Source organism: Tachypleus tridentatus, chromosome 10 (assembly GCF_004210375.1).
Source record: "Tachypleus tridentatus isolate NWPU-2018 chromosome 10, ASM421037v1, whole genome shotgun sequence".
NCBI lineage: Eukaryota > Metazoa > Arthropoda > Merostomata > Xiphosura > Limulidae > Tachypleus > Tachypleus tridentatus.
Window position 1 is genome coordinate 26,154,426 of NC_134834.1, and position 24,147 is coordinate 26,178,572.

Genomic DNA, 24,147 nt, shown 5'->3' on the forward strand with positions numbered 1-24,147 from the left:
ATTATTAGAAGGCAGACTTTGTGACAGGGCGGGAAGAAACCTCTAATGTGTGACATGTCAGTAGAAATAGACACGACTGGGGAATATTTTTTGTCACTGGTATGAAATGTGCACCCTTCAAGGTTAAACAGAAAAAAACGCTTAGAGTAGCAGCATGTTTTCAAACTCGAACGTTTTCAGTCCCTAGGAATAAATAAACGATTCTCAATCACCCAGTTCATCAACTACACCTTTTTAACTTACATTCGTTACGTTTCATTACATTGTTATAGATAATTCCCATTGCTGTACTTGGAATGTGATACTATGATAGTCAAAGCGGATGAATCACTCAAAGCACTTGTAACTAGTAGATTTTTAAATATATATATATAAACTTATTTTTAGTTAATTCCAAAAAGTGTAAATGTTACAAGTAGAATAATTAGTCTAACAACAGCAATCAGAAAGTGTTATTAAAATTTCTATATCACGATTAATCATTCTTTATATGATCACCAACATAAGAGGCCTAACTGTATTTCCTTGGTTAACAGACCCAAGCTCTCTTGATAAGCCTTAAACAGGCAAAACTGCAGTGAACAGCGGAGGGTTCAGCCAAACAAAAAATGCATTAGGCCTCTACGTCACGGATTCTCTTTTAACTTCACCTCTGGTGAAAAAGAGAAAAAAAAAATATCGTATATATATTTCAGTGAAAATAATTACATTTTAATGACATTAAACAAGTAAAATAATAATGAAGGACTGCGTTAAAAACAAAAAGTTCAAACCTCTGGCTAATTATACAATTTGTTATTTTAACTCAAAATCAAACCGAAACAAAAACAAATCAAACAAAAAACGCTGCATCAACTGAAAAGGTCTCACATTGTAGCTTGTATCTTGTTTTAAATTAAAACATACATTTGTATATTCTTGTCATATTGTCTTCAGTATATAAAGTTAAAATACATCTCCAATGTTTCTAGACGAGACCCAAAACTCGAGACCTTTATTCTCCTATTCGAAAGCGCTCGAGTTTTGAGTCCCGTCTGAAAACATTTCAACTTTCGTAGGAGATCCTCTGTGCCAACTTCTTTACCAGAAGACATAAACTGTGTTTATCTTACACGACTCAAGTGGCTTGTCTTCAAACACGAGTTCTCCTGAGTGTATAGATTCCCGGGGGATATTCATGCCATTAATGTTGCTCATATCCTTCCTCCGTAAGACAGTAGCAATATCCTGAAATGTTCTGTTTTTAGTTCCGGGAACCATTTTGTAGGTGAACGTCCAGAATATTGCTAGTAGTGCCGTGAAGGGGAGAAACGTGTAGTTTCCAAAAGTATGCTGTAATAATGGTACCAAGTTTCATATTTAGTAATAAGAACGTGTGTTGACTGGTTATACACATATACGGTCTAGTGACAAGAAGCGCCCTGACATAAAATTCCAAATACGTTAAATGTTCTAGGAAATTCTACATCCAATGCATCAACAAACGTTATACAAATAATAATGCGAATACTATTTTGAACTATACACAACAATTAGTTTTCTGTACGGAAGTACATGACAATAAGTACACGTAGTTCTTTATAAATTATTTTCACTATAATTCGAATCTGATAATTTTAACATCTAGTAACTTTGCTTCGTGAGACGAAACACTAACAAGCGTTTTGTCATGGCTACGCCCTCAAAAACCAGTTTCTCTAAGTGCTTCGTAGTTTTTCTTAACTACGTAGAGCAAGATCTTTTTATAATACTATGAGCAGAACAACTTTAAAAAAAAAATAAAGACAAAAATGAACGTGGCCTCAAAATATTTCAAATTCATAATACGTGAATTATTATTAGAATTCTTAAAGATTTGACTTCTGGAGACTAATTAATCACCAGTAGTTTTTCTATCGTAAAAAAGTTTGAAAATCAGTTCTTGAAAAATTACAACTTAATTCGTTCCAGAAGGCTGTTCCAAAACCGAATTGTTCGAGAAGGGAATCGTTCGACAACCGAGGTACCACTGTATTTTCAAAACGTTCCTGATTTTTTTCCCCGTAAACTATATAATACACACATAAAAACCACAAGCAATAATTCACCATAAGAAAAACAAATGCCTCCCAATGGCATAGCAGCATGTCTAAGGACTCACATTGCTAAAATCCGGATTTCGATACCCCTAATGGGCAGAGCACAGATAGCCCATTGTGTAGCTTTGTGCTTCATTCTAAACAAACATAAGAAAAAGCAGTTCAGAGAAACGACTGAAAAATTGAAGTTCATGTGCGGAAGTCCCAAGTTAAACTGGTCTCACCCAGCAGTGACAAGACAGACCTACAAAACAACAGGAGATTAAAAAAGATAGGCTCGGCATGGCCAGGTGGTTAAGGCACTCGACTTATAATCTGAGGGTCGCGGGTTCGAATCCCCGTCACACCAAACATGATCGCCCTTTCAGCCGTGGGGGCATTATAATATCACGGTCAATCCCACTATTCGTTGGTGAAAGAGTAGTCCAAAGGTTAGCGGTGGGAGGTGATGACTAGCTGCCTTCCCTCTAGTCTTATACTGTTAAATTAGGGACGGCTAGCGCAGATAGCCCTCGAGTAGCTTTGCGTGAAATTCAAAACAAACCAATCGAATAAGATACTTATCGCATAGTAGTTCCGAAGTTCTTTGTAACTGAGTAAATTGATTATTTAGAAATAAATATAAAACTACACAATGGGCTATCTATGCTCTGCCCACAGATATCGAAACCCGGTTTCTAGCTTTGTGAGACCGCACTGGGGAGCGAACTCGTTAAAGCAACAAAAGGAAATAAAAGACAGGATACAGTGTAGAGATATGACAAACAATGTTTATCATTTTGAACGTAAACACAATGTATTTATGTTTTGGATGTTAGACAGTCACTTCCACTGAAACACAGCTGTTCTTTCTCCAAACTGGGCTTTATAAAGATTTATACGAAACTGATATAACTCAGTATGGCTTACTTAACTTAGTAACGCCAGACTTACCTACAACAACCAGCGCTATTCACATGACTGACCTTTCGTGTTTAATCTTAAGGAAGTTCGTGAACTGGAAACATCACTTGACTTTCCGTTGAAGGACACTACTTTCGAAATCCATGCGCACTTTACAGCCACATCACCCATAGGCAAACCAGGTATTATCTCAAGAGAATGACAAGGGAATCTAAGAATACTAAATTAAATTAAGAAAGTAAAAGAACGACTAACAGACTGTATAAAAACAGTTTAAATCTACCAGCATCATTGGAAAGACCAGGCCGACAACAAAGTTGGCAAACCAATTGACTAGCACTATTATACTAATGGCAGCAGGCCGTGGTCCTTGTGAAAACAGTTCAGCAGTGATCACCCACGGGATTGAGCCTACAACAAAAGAAATATACTGGTTAACGGAAGGAAACGTTCTGAGTGTATGAAAACTGTTCAACACAAAATTAACTATAGGAACAACAATATCACAAATAGCACGAAAGAAGTGAATTATTTTGTTACATTTAGAAGAACAAGTGTTTGACATGCTAGTTATGTACTCGTTAATATCATAACGCTAAACTATTATGGGATGTTATATAGTGGTTATTTAACTATTATGGAATGTTAAATAATGGTGGTTTAACTATTATGAGATGTTATGGAGTGTTTTTAAAACTATTATGGGATGTTATAGAATGTTTTTAAAACTATTATGGGATGTTATAGAATGTTTTTTCAACTATTATGGGATGTTATAGAATGTTTTTTCAACTATTAATGGGTGTTATATAAAGACTAAAATTCGTGTTATTGCAATGCCTGTAATGATGGCAAAGAGACATAGGTTTATTTTTCTGCACGTTTATCACAACCTTAATGCTTGTTATGTGAATACAGAATGCTTGTGTTCTAGTTAAGTAAAAGGATTTTAAATCATTTATCTAATGCTTAGTAAAAGTATAAGTACCACAAAGCGATGTAACTTTGTTTAGAATGTATTAATTCTAAAGAATGATTGTACTTGAATAACAAATTTTAGTAATATCTGTAACATAATTTTCGTGGACTGTATTCACAAAATACACTGGGGTATTCAAGTACAATATAACAATGTTTATTAATAGTATCCATCTTACAGATGGCTACCACAATAACAAGACATAATAACAACGTTCCATGTTGTGTACTCCACAGCTCTCGTGTTTTTCACAACATTTAATAGGCGACACTTACATGCCAATATTAACTAAACAGTGAATTTCTTCTTTGAACGTCAACTTTTCAAGAAAACTGTTCAGAACTGGTTTTAACGAAGACTCCAAATTATTGTTTTTCATCATGGTAACGTTCACATTTTAAAATTACATTTTCAAGTTTCATTTCCATTTTGTTTTTTGTCCTTTTGAAAGCAAAGATTTCCAAAAATGCAATATAATATTTAGTGTATATGAACTAATCAACAAACACATTTAATCATCTTTTAAATTAATATCCAATAATTCGTATATAATATCAACCTAACATAGAACTGTTTCTTTGCCGAAACGTTTTTAAATGTTTCAGTTAAAATGAATTTAAAGCAAGTCCACGTCTATAAAATATTACAAGCCTTTTCTTATCGAGTTGTTCCAACTCTGTCAACAACGTGACATATAGTTCCAAAAGTTCTGATGCAATGTATTGTACGTTTGTGTTAACTTACCCAAAATTCTCCATTTTCCAACTGTCCACGTGACTTATTGTGCAGACAACAGAGTTATTGTGACATCACTAATTGTTGCCTTCAGTGACATGAAACACAAAATTCAATTTTAAGGTTATCAGACTCATTACAGCAGATTAGATGGGCAAGCAACGACAGTCAGTTTTTGGTATGAAACAATGTAATTCTTCAACTGGTCCAAAGAACCTTTACCAAAACCTTCTAAAAATAATTCAGTACATGTGAGAGAACAACAATCAGTCCTGTCGGGAAATAAAAAGGCAATAATCTGAATGATAATCTGGGTTATTCAGATTCAGGACAAATTCTAAGAAAAAAAAAAAGAGGACATAATGATAATGTATATTTATCTTTCAAAATTTGTAGTGCATACTGAAGGGATTTACACGTTTTTATAAAAGTTAAGAAAACCATCTTTGCATTCCAAATTTTGAAAGACAACAAAAAAATTTCCAGAATCGAGATAACACAGAAGTCGAGAAACACTATTTATCATTCCTTGTAAACTATATCCTAGGTTAGAAGGCTCTACCTGGACACCAGTAGAGACATTTCTGGAAACATAAGACCCGTGATGCGTTGTGGGTGTAGATATCCAAACGTCTTTTACACAACATAAACAAAAGTAAACAAATATGTCTTGAGGGAATGATGATAAAGGAAACAAGGATTTAAAACGTAAAGAAGTTGTTAAGGGATATGAGTAACTTGGAGGGTCTGAGGTTAGCTGACACATGTAATGCATTCCATCATGGACATTTAAAACTAAAACCCCCGTGGTTGTTGACAGAGAAAGGACAAATTCAGGAAGAAATTACTTACACTTTGTTCACAGTTAAGTTCACCTAATTATTGTTTATAAATGGTGCTTAATGTTCAGTCGAATCTTATAACAACCGAAGTGGATAAACTATTAATATAAATAATCAGGACAACTTAATGCTATTCACTACACTTTGTTCTCTGACAAAATTTTAACTCTGGAAAAAAAAAATCATAATGCCTGATGCTTTCTGAATAGATGGTCATTAACAATTGAATGGTTTTATCAAACTTTCAACAATGTTAATAAGACAGCTTATCTTTTGAAATTGCACGAAATGGCAATTTAAGACAGTAGCGCTACCTGTTAAATATTTAAATTAAATATTAAATATTTTTAATTCAAAAAATGTATGCTAGAATGAAATCTACTTTACTAGAAATATTACATATATGAGGTTAAAGTAAAAAGAAACTGATAAGAGATACATTATGTTTAGTTCTACACGTGTCAGTAAATTTAGTTAAATACAAGCCATACTTTTTTACAATATTTATATTTTCTTTAAATTGCAATATAACTCTTATAAAAGCATTAGTTCCATAAGATTACATACTCATATTGACTATATACACAGCCTACCAATAAACACCCACTCCAGGAGAAGCACCACTTTTCTAATAAAATAGATATAAAACAAATGGTTCAAAATTACTATTAGTATTTAGTAAATCTCACCTTCGTACTATTTAGTGCAAAAATATAGTTACGTATCTTAGGTACAAGATATGAAGTAAGGACCTACGGGTCTGTACCTCTCATCTGTGATCTGGGTCCCTGGGACTCTACTTCAATCCCTTGATCCTTTACAAAAAATAGCAATATCTGTTGCTGCCATTGTTAAACTGATCAACTGGCCTCCACACCAGACCATATTTTATTATGAGTTAAACTGACCAACTGGATCGATAAGATTTAGTTCCTGGGAGGAGAGTCATCAGATCCAAATCTGAACTTTTTCAGAAAAACCTATAGTTTCTGAAAAGGCAGAAGAACGTGGTAGCATTTCACATGTGACGTCCAATGCTGTTGATGGACGATATTTCATAAATTATGATAAGTCTGGACGACACGCATATAACTTTAATTGAAAATAATCCTTGATGATACTGGCACACCTTACATCAGTCCCACAACAGTAACACGTGTTCAATATGAGTCATTCTTCACCACAAATCTCTTCTCACAAAATCAAGTACCTTCAAGCAGGTGGAAGTAATCTGGGACCGCACTGTCGCCATATTCACCATGAACATGCAAGTGAATTGGCAATCTTTCACTACCTTTGGCTTCTGCTGTCCCATCGAGACATCACGAAACTACAGGTGATTCCTGCATCTTCTCGTTCATGTTGGCTGCTTTTATCTGTGCTCTTTCGTAAAACATACCTGTATTATGTTTGTTTTTGTTTGTATTTTTTAATTTCATGTACATATACACGAGGGCTATCGCACTAGCCGTCCCTAATTTAGCATAGTAAGAGTATATAGAAGGCATCTAGCCATCACCACCCACCACCAACTCTTAGACTATTCTTTTGGCAACAAATAGTAGGATTGACCATCACATTATAACGCCCCCAAGGCTGAAAGGGCGAGCATGTTTGGTGGTACAGGGATTCGAATCTACGACCCTCAGATTTCGAGTCGAACGCCCGAACCATTTAGACATGACGGGCCTGTATTTATGCATTGGCGTCATTTGCACATGACGTAATGAAGACGTAATCTCTGGGGTGAATGTCTACGTACTTATACATAACCTGCGTATTATAACTTACAATTATGCTTTACCACTTTTACGAAAACACATTTGTGTTAACAATATGGAGACTATAATAATATTTTACTTACCTGGTCCTATTGCAAAGAAGATGACAAAGCTTAGTGTACTCACAACACTGATGTATGTAACCGACGTGTAAAGGGACTACAAAAAATCATTAAAAACAAAGGCATTAGGTTTTGCCCATAAAATCACAATCAAATACTACTAACAAATAGGTTCTGGTAGCATTATCTTAAATAGCATTTAATCGATAACAACATTCTTTTGATAGTATATATATATATATCACTTTTTTTCTATGAAACAAGATAATCACTCATTCTGAGGCAGTTTGGAGCATACAGTGAATGTTGAAGTTCAATATTGAGGGGGGTGAATCCCGACTGACAAGGTACTGCGATATTTTATTGTTCTATAGAATTGATTTAGTTTGATATATTTATCATTCCAAGTGTTTGAAATGTATTAAATAGAGTACTGAACTTCTGTCACTGGGCTTAATACAAATGTTTTTCTTGTTCTATTGTTTCAAGAATATTAACACAAATCTTCAATGTTAAGAAGGAAGAGAAATATATTAAAACGTTTCTCACCAAGTAATGAAATGATGATGAAAATACTAAAAATGAACATTTCCCCAAGACCATAAATTTGTAATGTCCTTCTGCCGGCATGGTCCATCAGAGGAATAGATACCAATGTCATGGCAACCATGACAACTCCAACTCCAATGGTGACATACCTTGACGTTGTATCTGAAAGTCCTGCTTTTGTGAAGAGATTGGTGATATAATAGAACACCTAATGTAAATACAATATTAAACAATATTTTTATTAAATATTGTTTAATCTGATATTGAAATTATTCACCAAAGTAACATTCAAAATTAGATGTTATTACAAAAATTTATAACGTAAATAAAATTTCAAGTATTTTTATTCCCCATATTTCACTATCGTACCAGCGCCATCTTTAATCAAACATAAAAAACCAGAACTTTGATAATAAGAACTACCTGTAACTTTAGAAACCAATAGCGTAAGGAAGACAAGTTTATGTTAATTTACGACCATCACCACCAGAGATAAAACAGTCATCGTTTCTAATTAAACAACCACTGATCATTTCTTCTCCTATCTTGGAAGGTATGAATCATTTTTCACCAGTAACATCAGGATAACAAACTTCATGTAGGAAGCTTTAAATATATTTAAGTAAGGAAGAAAAAAACGAATCCATAAAAATGCATTGACGGTTTGTTTGTTTTTGAATTTCGCGCAAAGCTACTCGATGGCTATCTGCGCTAGCCGTCCCTAATGTAGCAGTGTAAGACTAGAGGGAAGGCAGTTAGTCATCACCACCCACCGCTAACTCTTCGGGTACTCTTTTACCGACGAATAGTGGGATTAACCGTCACATTGTAACGCCCCCACGGCTGGGAGGGCGAGCATATTTGGTGCGACCGGGATTCGAACCTGCAACCCTCGGATTACGAGTCGAACGCCTTAACACGCTTGGCCATGCCGGGCCTAGCATTGACGGAGTAAGTAAATTTTCAAATATCTTTTTTAACTTCTTTTCATAGTAAGATTACAAACACTGATAGTAATTGATTTTTAAAATTTTTAACCAAATTTTCAGTGTTGGCCTAATATTCTGTAGAGTTATTGTCTAAGATTTAGAAGTACAGTGAAAAGTTAAACCAATGTTTAACAACAGTAAGAAAGGGACCAGCTTCTATTCAAAATAATATTTCACTGGATGTTCTCTCCAAATTGATTTATATATATACGAGAATATTTTTTAAAATGAAAATTTATTGAAGCATAGGGTGTTGCACGACTTGGAGGTTAGTGCAATCGATATGACTGCGAGTTCGAAATCCTTCCTCGAACATGCTCGCCCTTTCAGCCATAGGGGTGTTATAATTCTACGACCAATCTCACTATTTGTTGGTAAAGAGTAGCCTAAACGTTGGCAGCATGGGATGTTGATTAGATTAGGGATGCCTAACACAGATAGCCCTCGAGTATCTTGGCGCGAAACTCAAAATATATAAAGTATCAGGTCATCCCATTAGTAATGTTCAAAAATTTAATACAGAAAGTGCATCATCATTTCTCTGTTTGTAAAAAGCTTTATCACTAAAATATGTAGTAAGACGTGTATAAAAATATTCAGACAAATAAAATAACTAACCCAACTCCACTGTTTCAGATAATTAATCAAATAAACCCTTATGAGATGGATGTGTTAGAGGAGCACATTTAGCATTTAATGCTTTATGAGATTAAAACATGCAATACTGCAGCAGAAACTACACGAAACATTCAAGGTGTTTATGGTCAGGAACCTCTCAATGCAAGAAAATGTCGAAGATGGTTTCAGAAGTTCAGAACAAGTGACAACAACTTAAGTGATGCTTCACGTTCAGGTCGTCCTGTTGAGTTTAATGATGACTTGCTGCTGGCTGTACTTGATGAAGATTGTGATGTAACAGTTGAAGAATTAGCACAGAGGTTTATTTCAACCCATTCAACAGTTCACCATCATCTGCAACAGCTTGGAAAGGTGTCAAAACGTAGAAAATGGGTCCCTCATGATTTGACAGTAGCCGAACTTAGAGCAAGAACGGACATTTGCTCTTCTCTGCATTTTCGTGAACGTAACTCACCTTTTTGAGACATGTTAGTGACTGGAGATGAAAAATGAATATATTATATATTTGTTAAGTGCCAAAGACAATGACTCAGTGCAAGTAAACTGGCTAAATTACAGCCCAAAATGGACCTCCACCCTAGGAAAGTCTTCTTACGCGTTTTGTGGGATATTGTTGTTGTGATCCACTTTGAATTGTTGCTACTCAATATAACGATTACATGAGCCTTCTATTGTCAACAGTTAGAGTGCTTTTATGTTGCGCTGAAGGAAAAAAGGCCTGCTTTGATCAGTCGTAAAGATGTTATGCTACACCAGGATAATCCACGGCCACATACAGCATGGATTGCATTTGCAAAGACTGAAGAGCTAGACATGGAAAAACTTCCACTTCTTTCAGACCTCGCCCCATCTGATTATCTTCTATTCCAAAGTTTGCAGAACTATCTTGATGAAAAAAGCTTGGAACACATGAAGATGTCAAAACTACCATCTCTACATTCTTTTCCTCCAAACCCCAAGAATTTTATAGAAGTGACATTCAGAAGCTTGTGAATCGTTGACATGAAGTAATTAATAAAAATGGAACATACATTATTGATTAAATAACATAAAAAGCGTTTGAAATCCTTTCTCTTTTTACCGAATCTAAAATCGGGCATTACTTAAGGGATGACCTGATACCATAGAAATGCCAACCATACTCATTTATCCCTTTTTATTTTCCTTTAAAAGCTGCAAATCATTATAAAATAAAACCAGAATTTCAACTTTATGATATTTTAAACTGTGATTGGCCTCACTCTCACTAGTTATTCATAAAGCAACAAACAAGTGATATGTGTTCACATGTAATTAATTACAAATATATTATTCCTACCCTAATAAGTGTTCATCCAGACAAAACTAGATGGCACGAATATTCGTTAAATTCCTTAGTTTAGCTTACAGTAGCTGTTCGTTTTCTTCTGTTTTTACTAGGCGCTGCATGACCAGGTTGTTTAGGCACTCGACTAGTAATCTAAGTGTCGCGGGTTCAAATCCCCGTTACACTAAACCTGCCCGCTGTTTCAGCTATGGGTGTTTATAATGCGACTACCAATCCCACTATTTGTTGGTAAAAGAGTTTGTTTATTTTTAAATTTCGCACAAAGCTACTCGAGGGCTATCTGTGCTAGCCGTCTCTAATTTAGCAGTGTAAGACTAGAGGGAAGGCAGCTAGTCATCACCACCCACCGCCAACTCTTGGGCTACTCTTTTACCAACGAATAGTGGAAATGATCGTCACATTATAACGCCCCTACGGTTGAAAGGGCGAACATGTTTGGTGCGACCGGCGTTCGAACCCACGACCCTCAGATTACCAGTCGAACGCCTTAACCTACCTGGCCATGCCGGGCCGGTAAAAGAGCAGCCTAAGACTTGGCGGTGGGTGGTGAGGACTATTTGCCTTCTTCCTAGTCTTACACTGCTAAATTAGGGACAGCTAGCGCAGATAGCCCTGATGTAGCTTTGCGCAAGATTCAAAACAAATCAAGGTGTTTTTCCTCGACGTTTGTTATTGAATTTTCCTTCAAACTATTACGTTTTTAATATTAATACGAAAGTGCTTATTGTGCTTGAAGTTCAATGTAATTCAACGATGCGCTTCAGAACTGTAATACATACTGCATTAATGCCTGAGAATTATTGTGACAACTGCATCACAATACCAATTAACAATGGAAGTTGAAGCGGCTTGTTCCTTATCAGCTGCCACGTGGTTATCTGTAATTATGAAAAAACAAACGCCATGTCAGTAAAAAAACAGAGAAATGGAACAATACGGAATACACCCTGTAAACAACTTATTAAACAAAACAAAAATATCCATGTACAGTTTCGAAATTGTGTGTCGTAACAACTTATTAAGGGTGTCGTAAAAGTCAGTGGTTGAGGTTATTGTCAATGAATAAAGTTGGGTGCTACTGATGTATATATTAAATACACGTATGTATACGTACGCTAATCTTTTACCTGTTTTTTTTTAAATTGCTGAATATCTAAATACCTCCCTAGAAAGCTTCAGAAGTTATTTCAGACTGAGAAAACACGGCGTCATACACACGAAACATCAATACTATCTTCTCCTGCTGCTTGGACTACTGACGTGAATACTATTGATTATGTCCAATGAAACATAAGGAAACTTATAGATCCCAGCCATCACTTAGCCAGCTAATTAAAAACAGTTGCTCGTTACTTTCACACATAGTTTCGAGAACTATGTATCCGGAAAACAAAGGTGATGTTCCAGGTTCAGGACATAATACTGAGCAATAGGTAGTAGAGAGAAAGGAACTTACTGACTTTGTTGACCAATATTCTGTGTGAAAATTACATACATCTGAATAAATTCAACTTTTTTGAATAATTTTATATTGACAACAGAGAGTGGCACGCACACGGTATGACTGCATACCACAATAAGAAATGTCTTGATACGTAATTGTTTCATATTACTTAATATTCCAGTCTTCATACACAGATACTTCATGTCATCGGGTATAAAGGGTATTCTGTCAACTTGGAGTTAACAGATGCTTGTTGGTTTACCCTGATTTAAGAATATAAGTCGTTAGCTGTAATGTAAAAAAAAAAAAGTTAGCCCCTTACCCTTAATAATTTTACCTGCTTTTCAGGAGGAATGGTTAACAAGTCTTTTTCTGCTAGAAACAAAATAATGTGTTAAAGTCATTCAAGAACTTACGATATAAGGCATGTTACCGTTCATGTACATATTGGTTATCATGATTCGTGTGAGTAACACTGAGTGAGTTCTCTAGATAGTTTGTAGTTCTCAGTGGTGACTGTTCCACTGTGAGCCATCATAAAATTCATGGTAGACGCCACTGTCATGTCAAGCTAAAGTGGCAATCCCAGCCTCTGGGTCAACATGTGGCATGAAGTAAAAAGTCAGTGACAGAGAACTCCCCAGGGTATTAGGTTTAAAAGAATATGAGGTCATAAAATTCAGCAAGCTTCTCAAAGTAGCACTTGTAACCCCCCTAACCCCAATCTTCTTAAAACTGTGGTAACATATCACGATATGAGACTGGGTAACCCCTCATACCAGTCTCCTTGAAACTGTTGTAACATATCATGTGAGACTGAGTAACCCTTCATCCCAGTCTCCTTGAAACTGTAGTAACATATGATGTGAGTATTGAGTAACCCCTCATCCCAGTCTCCTTGAAACTGTAGTAACATATTATGATGTGAGACTGAGTACCCCCTCATCCCAGTCTCCTTGAAACTGTAGTAACATATTATAATGTGAGACTGATATGATCTTATGTAGTTTTTATGCTTGTATCCTTTATGTACTCGATGTTTCTGACTTGGATTCCTTGTTTTTTCTTATCCTACTAGATATTTGAGGTCCTCTACTGAATACACGATATATGTTACTTTCATGAGGATGTGTCTGGACAGTCTTGTGTTAGTTATTACTGTTTCTAGGCAAAAAAATAACCATTCACTTTTAATAAGTTCTGTTCCTAACCTTATTCCCCATAACAAAGTGAGTGAGTGACTGCAGGCCTATAATAATGTGGCTGCAGTTGTTATGGTTGGTGCACACTAGGCAACAAGATATAGGGATATCTTCTCATTGTCGGGAATATTCCTGGTACAGGACTTTATCTTGTTTTTCTTTATTCGCTGAAAATCTCGTTAAACCCACTAGTAACCCAATGTACCAAAATGTCTTGTACACCTGATGATCCGTGTAGAGATTGGAACAAAACTTAGTGTGGTAAGATATTGCTAAAAGAAATGATTTTATTTGTGAACATCTATGCTACATTTCCAGTCCCAACGATTTCAAAGCTTGAGTAAAGCCTGCCTTATCAGTTTACAGTTCATTTGAGTTATGGCGTTTCGGCGTGATACAAAATGTCTTTCGTGAAACACGATGATCTAGATTCATCTAACTCATTATAAACTTAACCATATCAAGTTTGGTTTTACTGACAAAGCTGCTACTATGTTAGACCTTCCTTCACGTACGCTGTTTTTTATCTTTTACTATTATTTTGAGTTATGTATTACCTTTGTTTCTGGCCTCTTCCCCAGTTGCACAATGGCAAATCTACAATCTTATAATGCTAAAAACCAGGTTATGGTAGGCATAGCATAGATAGCCTATTGTGTATCTTTGTACTAACTACAAGCAAACACTTTCTTTATGTTTATTAGCTAGTGAGATTTCATGTAATAATATTATTATGTCTGTTCAGATGTGGTGTGTTGAATGCTATTCAGATGAATCATTTAATATATGTCGTGAATGTTACCCAGATGAGTATAGGCATAGGTAACCATTTGAAACAGAAAATACAGAAACTTTTACAATTGGATTGACCTAAGATTGCATGGACCATTGGTTTTAGAGTGCATTACGTGTGTGGACTTGGAGAATACCTTTGCGTGACTTTCTTTGTTTAAATCGAGTAACTTTAGGAAGGTGTCTTTTGTTCTTGACACCTAAATGCTCTTGGTCATCAGTCATCTTTTTTTTTGCAGATTTATGGCTCCAGCAGTCATATGATATGAAAGAAAATCCCAGGTAGTTTTGGTAAGAGAACAGTGTGTTTATTAAATAAATAACTCCCATGTCTGATAGTTTTCTTTCTAGAGTTTGTGTTCAATTTATTATTTGCTTAACGATCGTGAACTTGTATTTAATAAGACTTTTTTAGCTTTTATGCGGGATGTCAATACACCTGAATACCCGAAACTTTAATAACACTAGGTTTTTATGTGGTCAGCCTGTCGATTGTTTATTTGTTTTAAAGATACCACCACGGGTATCGAAACCCGGTTTCTAGCGTTGTAGATTCGCAGACATACCGCTGTGCCACTAGGGGTGTAAACCTGTTGAACAGTTATTGCAGTTGTATTTCAAAATTATCAATTTTTTTTCCAGAAAATAAGCTGAGAAAGAGTCTTGAAATGATTATAATAAAAAACAAAAGATTATCTTCAACAAGTTCACCTCTACTTCTTGCTGGTGAGCTCGCTCCTCTATCCTCATTTCTTCTATGTCATCTTCTATTTCACTTGAGCTTCTTAACCTTTGTAAGGCTGCCAAATAAATATAACATATAAACTAACTGTTTATAGCCTGTACAAACTTACAACACTAATTATTAAAGAAATAGTTTCTTAAGTTGTAATTTATACAAGCAGAGTAGAATACAATGTTGTTAATTAATACACATATTCTTAGTATTTTTAAATAGTCATAAATACGTATCTGTTTATTTGTAAAATCCTTTTGTAGGCACAAAATGATGTTGGAAGGTATTTTCTGCAAGTCTACTAATACTTGAAAAGTGACCACGTGTTTTAAATACTGATGTCAGTATTTCCTTAGTTTCTCAACTTGTTTGACTTACACACAAAAAGACTAAAATTACACATTCTTACAGACTTTATAAAAGACAAATATGAGGACATTTTGGAAACATATAGTAATCACTCATTCATCAAAGACGCAGAACATCTCATTCTATTAGGGAAACACCTTACAAACTACAAATGTGACTGAATAAGAACCATCAATAAGTCGTTGGCCAGCGGTAAGTTTAAGGATTAAAAATCTAAAGTTCGATTACCCGAGGTAGACAGAGCCCAGAAAGCTCATTATGTTGGTCACTGGTCAAAACACAGCAACCAGATTAAGTACCAGTAGAGAAACAAAACACTCCGAATTGATGCTGAACACCTGAAGACAAAGAAAGGTCCTTAATTCCAGTGAGTCATAAATATATCTCTTAGCAAACTAACATGCAGATGTGTGCAACAGTTTGAAGTTGTCACATTAAGCATCACGCTCAAACAAAACAAGAATCTAGTAGCAATAGCATCTGTTGCTTGGACCTTGCTCAAACACAGTCTTCAGAACTTATAAAGGCGCCATTTTTTTAATCAGAAACATGCCATCCTATTGCACCAATAGCTTCAGTGTAGTAAATAGTTCAAGACAACATCGTATAGCAGCCACGAATGTAAATAATGCAGCAGAATATCTCTGGATCAGGACCATGACCACACAACAGCTGCAACCAGAACTGTACACCCAACACGCGCCATGGATGTGAGGGCAGGAATGTCTCTTTCAACGTTGAAATGCTTGGTCACTGGTTGTGAAAATGTTTACATCCTGTTGTCAATCAGGAGTGTCGAATGCATGTACCTTCTAAGCGAAAATCATAACAAATGAAAGAATGACTTCAACCAACGAGTAATGTCTGCAGTAGTACTTGTTAGTTTAAATTAGTTGAGTCTGGGCTTTATCTGGTCACTGGGTCGAGTACAGCAATCAGCTCAACCTAAAGCGATTGTGGCTTGCCCAGAGTACCATTGTCTTAGTGTCAAAGAGTCAATGCCAATAATGACACATCTGGACGAGGCTGAATTATTAGTGGACTTTGATACAACCACAGTATTATTCAAACTCACTGTACACTACGCATTCCATTTAAAGCTAAAACATGAGCCAGTTATCATGAACTTAAGTCTCTCAGAAAAGGCATATCTTTGATTTTATCCGTACAACACACGTACTGGGCAGTAATGGCTATGTCTGATCTGAATTCATGCGTTGATATCTTATAACTGAATCTGTTAGCGAAATTGTTAGTGAGATTTGCTTGTAAAACAGGCAAACTGTAGTTACGCAACAAAGCCATCCTGATCCAATGCCAAGAATACTGGTTCAAAGAACAGTGGGCATTGAAAAAGGGTGTGGTAATTCTCTGGAATGTGCAACAAGTGTTTTCTTGTGTACGATAGACACAGTCTGTACTACCATTACCTTCTACTGTGATGATGTAACCAGCACAAGAAGTACGAAGTTTTCTTCCTACTGAAGTTAGTTTCCTATGAAACACACGTACAAACTTCTCACGAATATGTGTATACCTCAATTTATCTATGAATCAGTGTTGCTGCAAGAACTTATTGTATTAATAAATAAAATCGTCTATTTGAATTAATTTAATACTTAAAGATGTAAGCGTCTAGATACATTAATCCTTTGAATAATCTTATTATATTTTTGTGAATTTGATATTATTTCTTTAAAAGTACTAACTCAATATTACAAAAATGTTCACACACCATACGGGTGGCTTTATACAAAGTTTCGGGACTGTTTAACTACTGATACGTAAGTTTTATTCAAGAAGTTTGTTTTTAATTGTTAAATTAATTGTTAACATGTACTCATATTTCAGCTTGTTTACCATTATATGAACAAATAAAATTATAAACCTGTATGAAGAATTAATCATTTCACTACAAGATATTTTCAATGTTACGACAGTTAAGAAACTGGTCAATTTAATTTTCTGCACGTTTATACACAATCAAGTATTAAGTATATTTTGAAATGGTGTTTGTTCAAGTATTAAGTATATTGTAAATGGTGTTTGTTCAAGTATTAAGTATATTGTAAATGGTGTTTGTTCAAGTATTAAGTATATTGTAAATGGTTTTTCTTGAAGTATTAAGTATATTGTAAATGGTGTTTGTTAAAGTATTAAGTATATTGTAAATGGTGTTTGTTAAAGTATTAAGTATATTGTAAATGGTGTTTGTTAAAGTATTAAGTATATTGTAAATGGTGTTTCTTAAAGTATTAAGTATATTGTAAATGGTGTTTCTTAAAGTATTAAGTATATTGTAAATGGTGTTTCTTAAAGTATTAAGTATATTGTAAATGGTTTTTCTTGAAGTATTAAGTATATTGTAAATGGTGTTTGTTAAAGTATTAAGTATATTGTAAATGGTGTTTGTTAAAGTATTAAGTATATTGTAAATGGTGTTTGTTAAAGTATTAAGTATATTGTAAATGGTGTTTGTTAAAGTATTAAGTATATTGTAAATGGTGTTTGTTAAAGTATTAAGTATATTGTAAATGGTGTTTCTTAAAGTATTAAGTATATTGTAAATGGTGTTTCTTAAAGTATTAAGTATATTGTAAATGGTGTTTCTTAAAGTGTTAAGTATATTGTAAATGGTGTTTCTTAAAGTATTAAGTATATTGTAAATGGTGTTTCTTAAAGTGTTAAGTATATTGTAAATGGTGTTTCTTAAAGTATTAAGTATATTGTAAATGGTGTTTGTTCATTCATACAATGTTATAGTTAAAATATAGAATAATTAAGTTGCCCGCGGTTTTCAAATGATTACGTATGCAAAACATTTCTATAAACTCATGTATAGTTAGTATGGTGTTGTCTCATGATAACATTTTATTAACTGTAAACTAACTAACTACATCATTCACGCAATTTACCTAGTTTGAAATACGTTTCGAATTCTAGTTGAGAAACCAATAAAGCTAAATATCTTGAATTCTAGCTGAAGTTCCTGTATAGAAGCTTAAACGTTTCATATTTCATCTGAGACATCTCTGGTGGTTTATTTTTCCTAGTTGTCCAGAAGAGAGCTTGTTTTATTGCTTCTACCTTGGTCCTTGTACTACTTGTGGGAAGCTTGAACACTCCACTATCTATTAAAATTATTGCTGCTCTACGAGATGATGACCAGCTCTTTTGCTGTCTGTTGTCATGGTAGGTGTTGAAAGACTTTTATACACCATCCTATGTCCAGTTTCTATACTTTTGTCATGGGAGGTGTTGAAAGACTTTTATACACCATCCTATGTCAAGTTTCTATACTTTTGTCATGGGAGGTGTTGAAAGACTTTTATACACCATCCTATGTCCAGTTTCTATACTTTTGTCATGGGAGGTGTTGAAAGACTTTTATACACCATCCTATGTCCAGTTTCTATACTTTTGTCATGGGAGGTGTTGAAAGACTTTTATACACCATCCTATGTCCAGTTTCTATACTTTCTGTCGAGGCTGATTTTCAAAGATCCCATTCATATCAAATGTTTATTTCAAATAAGGTGATAGAGAGTTATCTCAGTGGTAGATGTCCATCCATAACTATCTTCCGAGATGCCATTAACCTGCTTGGTTAGGGAGTGCAAGATTCTGTTGGAATTAAAATGTTCCACTTGCTTGTAAATACAGTTGGTATTCTGCAACGTTGCCGTGGTATGTGAAGGGTAATATAACTTTGATGAGAGTGGCTGAATTTGATCACGTGACCAGTATTAAACAGATGACTTGTAACTTTCGAATCTTATTTAGCTGTAGTGCTTAATCCAAGATGAAGTGAGTAGAACTTTTGCACATAAAAAGCTGACGTCCTTCAACTCTATTTCCTGCTGCAACTTTCAGTACATGGATTTTTTGGTAGTTTTGATTAACGTTGTGTTAACTTTGTAAAATTGATTTGTCTATTAAAGGTTACCCTGAGGTTCTTTAGTATTTATTCCCGAAAGAAAGTAGTGCTCAGAATGAATGGTGACGAATCATCCTCAGTAGCATATCTGTCAAAACATGGCTGAGACTTTGGCAGGACTGATAACTCTGTCACTGAACCATTTAACCAGTCTGCTATAAAGGATGGTTGCATTTTGTTTTTAATTTTAGGAAAGTTTAACACACAGCATCTGGTTGGACTGTTAAGGTGGACTGTATCCACGATGTAGATGCTGAATAAGGCTTGTAAGAGTGGTGATCCCTGGGGCAGACCAGTGGCAGATCCAATTAGATTTTCAACTTCGCTCCATAATTCATTCATCTTCTGGTTGTTAACGCTATTATGGTCCATTTTACGCATTTCTGAGCAATGGAAATAGGCAGTTGTATCTAACGTTACTGCCAATTTGTTCTTACTAGCTTCGAATCTTTTTCTTTTAATTAGCTGTGACTACACCATGATTGATTCAGGTTTCTCTTCCTCTGTTATGTCAAATAATGATAATTATAATAGTGGTTTAATCTCATAGATAAGCCTTCTAGCTACAGCTTTCTCGTGGCTAAAGTGTGGACAGCAAATATAAACCTTTGTCATTAGTGTTTCTCAGGGGGTTGGTTGTCTGTCAATCAAGTCTTCTATTGGCTGATACGTAAGTTCAGACGGGAATCTTTTCTGTATTATGTGCTGTGTTACCTTTCATATATATAAAAAATTAACTAAACCGGCGTTCAGATAAGAATCATGAGCTCAGCTATGATAGAAGAAAGACATTTAAGGCAACAGCAAAAACCCAGTATTGTGTCATCAAGATATGAAAGAAAATATGCAATAAATAGTATTTCAATTACACGGGCTTGCGATGGTTTTATTGTCTGGTAATTTTAAACGTTTTACAATAATTAATGTGAGCTGAATCCAAAAATGATATATATTTTCTTCTATCCCGTACAGTTGTTTTTTTTACAAAACATCATGTGTACTGTTACATAAATGAATCATTTTCATTAAAATCGGGCCATATTTTGTTATGCTTAAGTTAATGACAACCACTGGTTGTAGATTTCTCTATAGCGATCGCGACGTGAGTATCATATCAATCATTCTAGAACCCAAACAACATTATAAGATATCGTTGAGGTAAACTAAATAGTAATTTGATTTAAGTAGGAGTTTGTTGTTTTCCGGATTTGTAAACAATTCTTAAGTGATGAAAAAATAATAATAACATGTTCGAAATCTGCGTAACTGGGTTTTAATAACGGATGTTTCATAATTCAAACAACATTTATAATGTTTTTCGCAGGCCTGTGTAATCAAAGCAAAGCACCGTTAAGGTCATTACAATAAGAACAAAACATATATTATTTTTCTTTCCTGAAAAATGCCAATAAAATCTATAGCAATAGCACTTTTTGTTCGCAAAGTTACTTGTTTACATGTTTACAGAGCACTTACTTGTTTGCTATTTTTAGGAGATACAAAAGCATCAAGAAGCAGTCACAACACTAAATTTTACTTTGTATAAGACGTTTAAACTACCCGATTCCATGACTGCCTCGATACTGTTAACAGATGTGAAGAGACATAAGTGGAAGACTGACCTAACACCTAACATTTATTGAAATATCCGAGTGTAACCCAACAGAATACACTAAATCAATATGCACGTTATTCGTTAACACAATAAAAAAGCTTAAACAAAGTTTGCATTCTATACCACTACAACTTATATTTTGTGTGTGAAATAAGAAACAATTGTTTTATCAACATTATTCAATAAACGAACATAGTTAATGATTCCCAGTACTATTAAACAGAATAATTATTAATACAGAAATAAGTAATTCAACTAACCGTCTCTTGCATGAGATTCTTGTTGTTTAGATATGAGCAAATATCTGGGACTTTCCGGACAAAGAGGTAACAAACAAAGCTGAAGTATGGCTGGGATAACTGCTATTCCTACAAAATACACATACATATCTGTGTATGTAGCTGTATAAAAACAAGAATCTTTGACATGTTCTAGAATGAAAAAAATTAATTAATGTTTATAAAACTCTTCTTTATCGTTTAGGAGATAATCTTCTTTAAAACGCATCATAAATTTTGAAACTAATGACATTACCGGATTTAAGCAACAGTGTACAGAAATATTGTAATGGAAAACTGGCGCGTCTTTTAAAAGTGTGAGCCTAATGAAAATCAGTTGGGTTGAAATTCATATATTTTTATTTTAATCGTTGTTTTAAAACAATTCTTTCAACTGTCATACTTTGCCCTTCATTTGTAGTGTCTAATTCTGAGCTTTACAGAGTATTATAACAAACTAGACTTCATTATAATCATTAAAAGACCCCACAGTGGCATGTTTGAGGACTTACACAGCTAGAAACCGGGTTTCGATACCCATGGTAGGCAGAGCACGGCCAGCCCTTTGTGTAGCTTTGTCCTTAATTCAGAAACTTAGTAAAACACCACTGTGAATAGAAAAATCTAAAATGTTTTCTTACTAGTGAAAAAACTGTTTCACTAGTCTTGCTTAAATTTATTCAAAACTTATACGTTTACCAAATTTTTAAATAATATTTATACGTGTTTGTGTGTATACTTTGAGGTTATAACCTGTTCGTTGTTAAGTACACATTTAAGAAATCGGTTATCTGTGCTCTACTAACAGTGAGTATGAACACGATTTTTAGTATTATAAGCCCACAGATTTAACGCAGAGTTTCAAAGGACATTTTATGTTAAATGTGATATTTCACTATGTAGATACATTAAAGCAGCCATGAGGTTAGTTATGAAACAAATATGTAAATCAGTAAGAAAGAACTCTTAATGAAAAACGTTTTTGAAACTCAACGTTTTTTAAAATAAAAAATATTGTTTTAACTCAGTCGTTATGATTAATTAGGTTAAAGGCTTAAGTTTGAAAGAGAATTTTTTATATTACATTATGGGGAAAACAAGTGCTTATCTAAATTAATCCTCTTATTAATAATATACAATAATAATAATTTAGTTCAATTAAAATATTGATGGTATCTCTGTTTACACAAAACACTAGTGAAATTAACTACAATGTTGATGACATTTCTGTTTACACACAGTTTCAGGGAAATTAACTCAAATATTGAAGGTATTTCTGTTTACACGGTTTTAGTGAGATAATATCTTTTTACACAGTTTTAGTGAGATTAACTCAAATATTGATGGTACTGCTGTTTATACAGTTTTAGTGAGATTAAATCTCTGTTCACACAGTTTTAGTGAAATTAACTCAAATATTAATGGTATTGCTGTTTACACAGTTTAAATGAGAATAGCTTAAATATTCATGATATTTCTGTTTACACACAGTTTAAGTGAGATAAACTTCAATATTGGTGGTATCAACGTTTACACAGGTTTAGTGAGATTAACTCCAATATTGGTGGTAACTCTGTTCACACAATTTCAGTGAGATTAACTCCAATATAGGTGGTATCTCTGTTTATACAGTTTTAGTGAGATTAACGCCAATATTGGTAGTATCTCTGTTTACACAGCTTTAGTGAGATTAACTCCAACATTGGTGGTATCTCTGTTTACACAGTTTCAGTGAGAAAAGCTTCAATATTCATGACATTTCTGTTTACACACAGTTTCAGAAAGAATAGCTTCAATGCTGATGACATTTCTGTTTACACAGTTTCAGTGAGATTAACTCCAATATTGGAGGTATCTCTGTTTACACAGTTTCAGTAAGATTAACTCAAATATTGTTGGTATCTTTGTTTACACAGTTTTAGTAAGATTAACTCAAATATTGGTGGTATCTCTGTTTACGCAGTTTTAGTGAGATTAACTCCAATATTGGAAATATCTCTGATTACACAATTTTAGTGAGATTAACTCCAATATTGTTGGTATCTTTGTTTACACAGTTTTAGTAAGATTAACTCAAATAATGGTGGAATCTCTGTTTACGCAGTTTTAGTGAGATTAACTCCAATATTGCTGGTATCTTTGTTTACACACTTTTAGTGAGATTAACTCCAATATTGGTGGAATCTCTGTTTACAAAGATTTATTGAGAATGATTTCAAAATTGGTGGTATCTCTATTTACATATTTTTAGTGAGATTAACTTCAATACTGAGGTATCTCTGTTTACACAGTTTTAGTGAGATTAACTTCAAAATTGGTGGATCTCCGTTTACACAGTTTTAATGAGATTAAGTCCAATATTGATGGTATCTCTCTTTACACAGTTTCAGTGAGATTAACTCCAATATTGGTGGTATCTCTGTTTACGCAGTTTCAGTGAGATTAACTCCAATATTGGTGGTATCTCTGTTTACACAGTTTCAGTGAGATTAACTCCAATATTGGTGTTATCTCTGTTTACACAGTTTCAGTGAGAAAAGCTTCAATACTGATGACATTTCTGTTTACCCAGTTTCAGTGAGATTAACTCCAATATTGGTGAAATCTCTATTTACACAGTTTTAGTGAGATTACTTCCAATATTGGTTTTATCTCTGTTCACATAGTTTCAGTGAGATTAACTCCAATATTGGAAATATCTCTGATTACACAATTTTAGTGAGATTAACTCCACTATTGTTGGTATCTTTGTTTACACAGTTTTAGTAAGATTAACTCAAATAATGGTGGAATCTCTGTTTACGCAGTTTTAGTGAGATTAACTCCAATATTGTTGGTATCTCTGTTTACACACTTTTAATGAGATTATCTCCAATATTGGTGGAATCTC

General features: G+C 34.3%; 1 pseudogene; it reads right to left on the reverse strand.

Moving 5' to 3' along the window:
- Positions 1 to 21,366, reverse strand: part of LOC143228317 (glucose transporter type 1-like) — a 74,321-nt pseudogene extending 52,955 nt beyond the window's left edge.
- Positions 21,367 to 24,147: the final 2,781 nt, after the last annotated feature.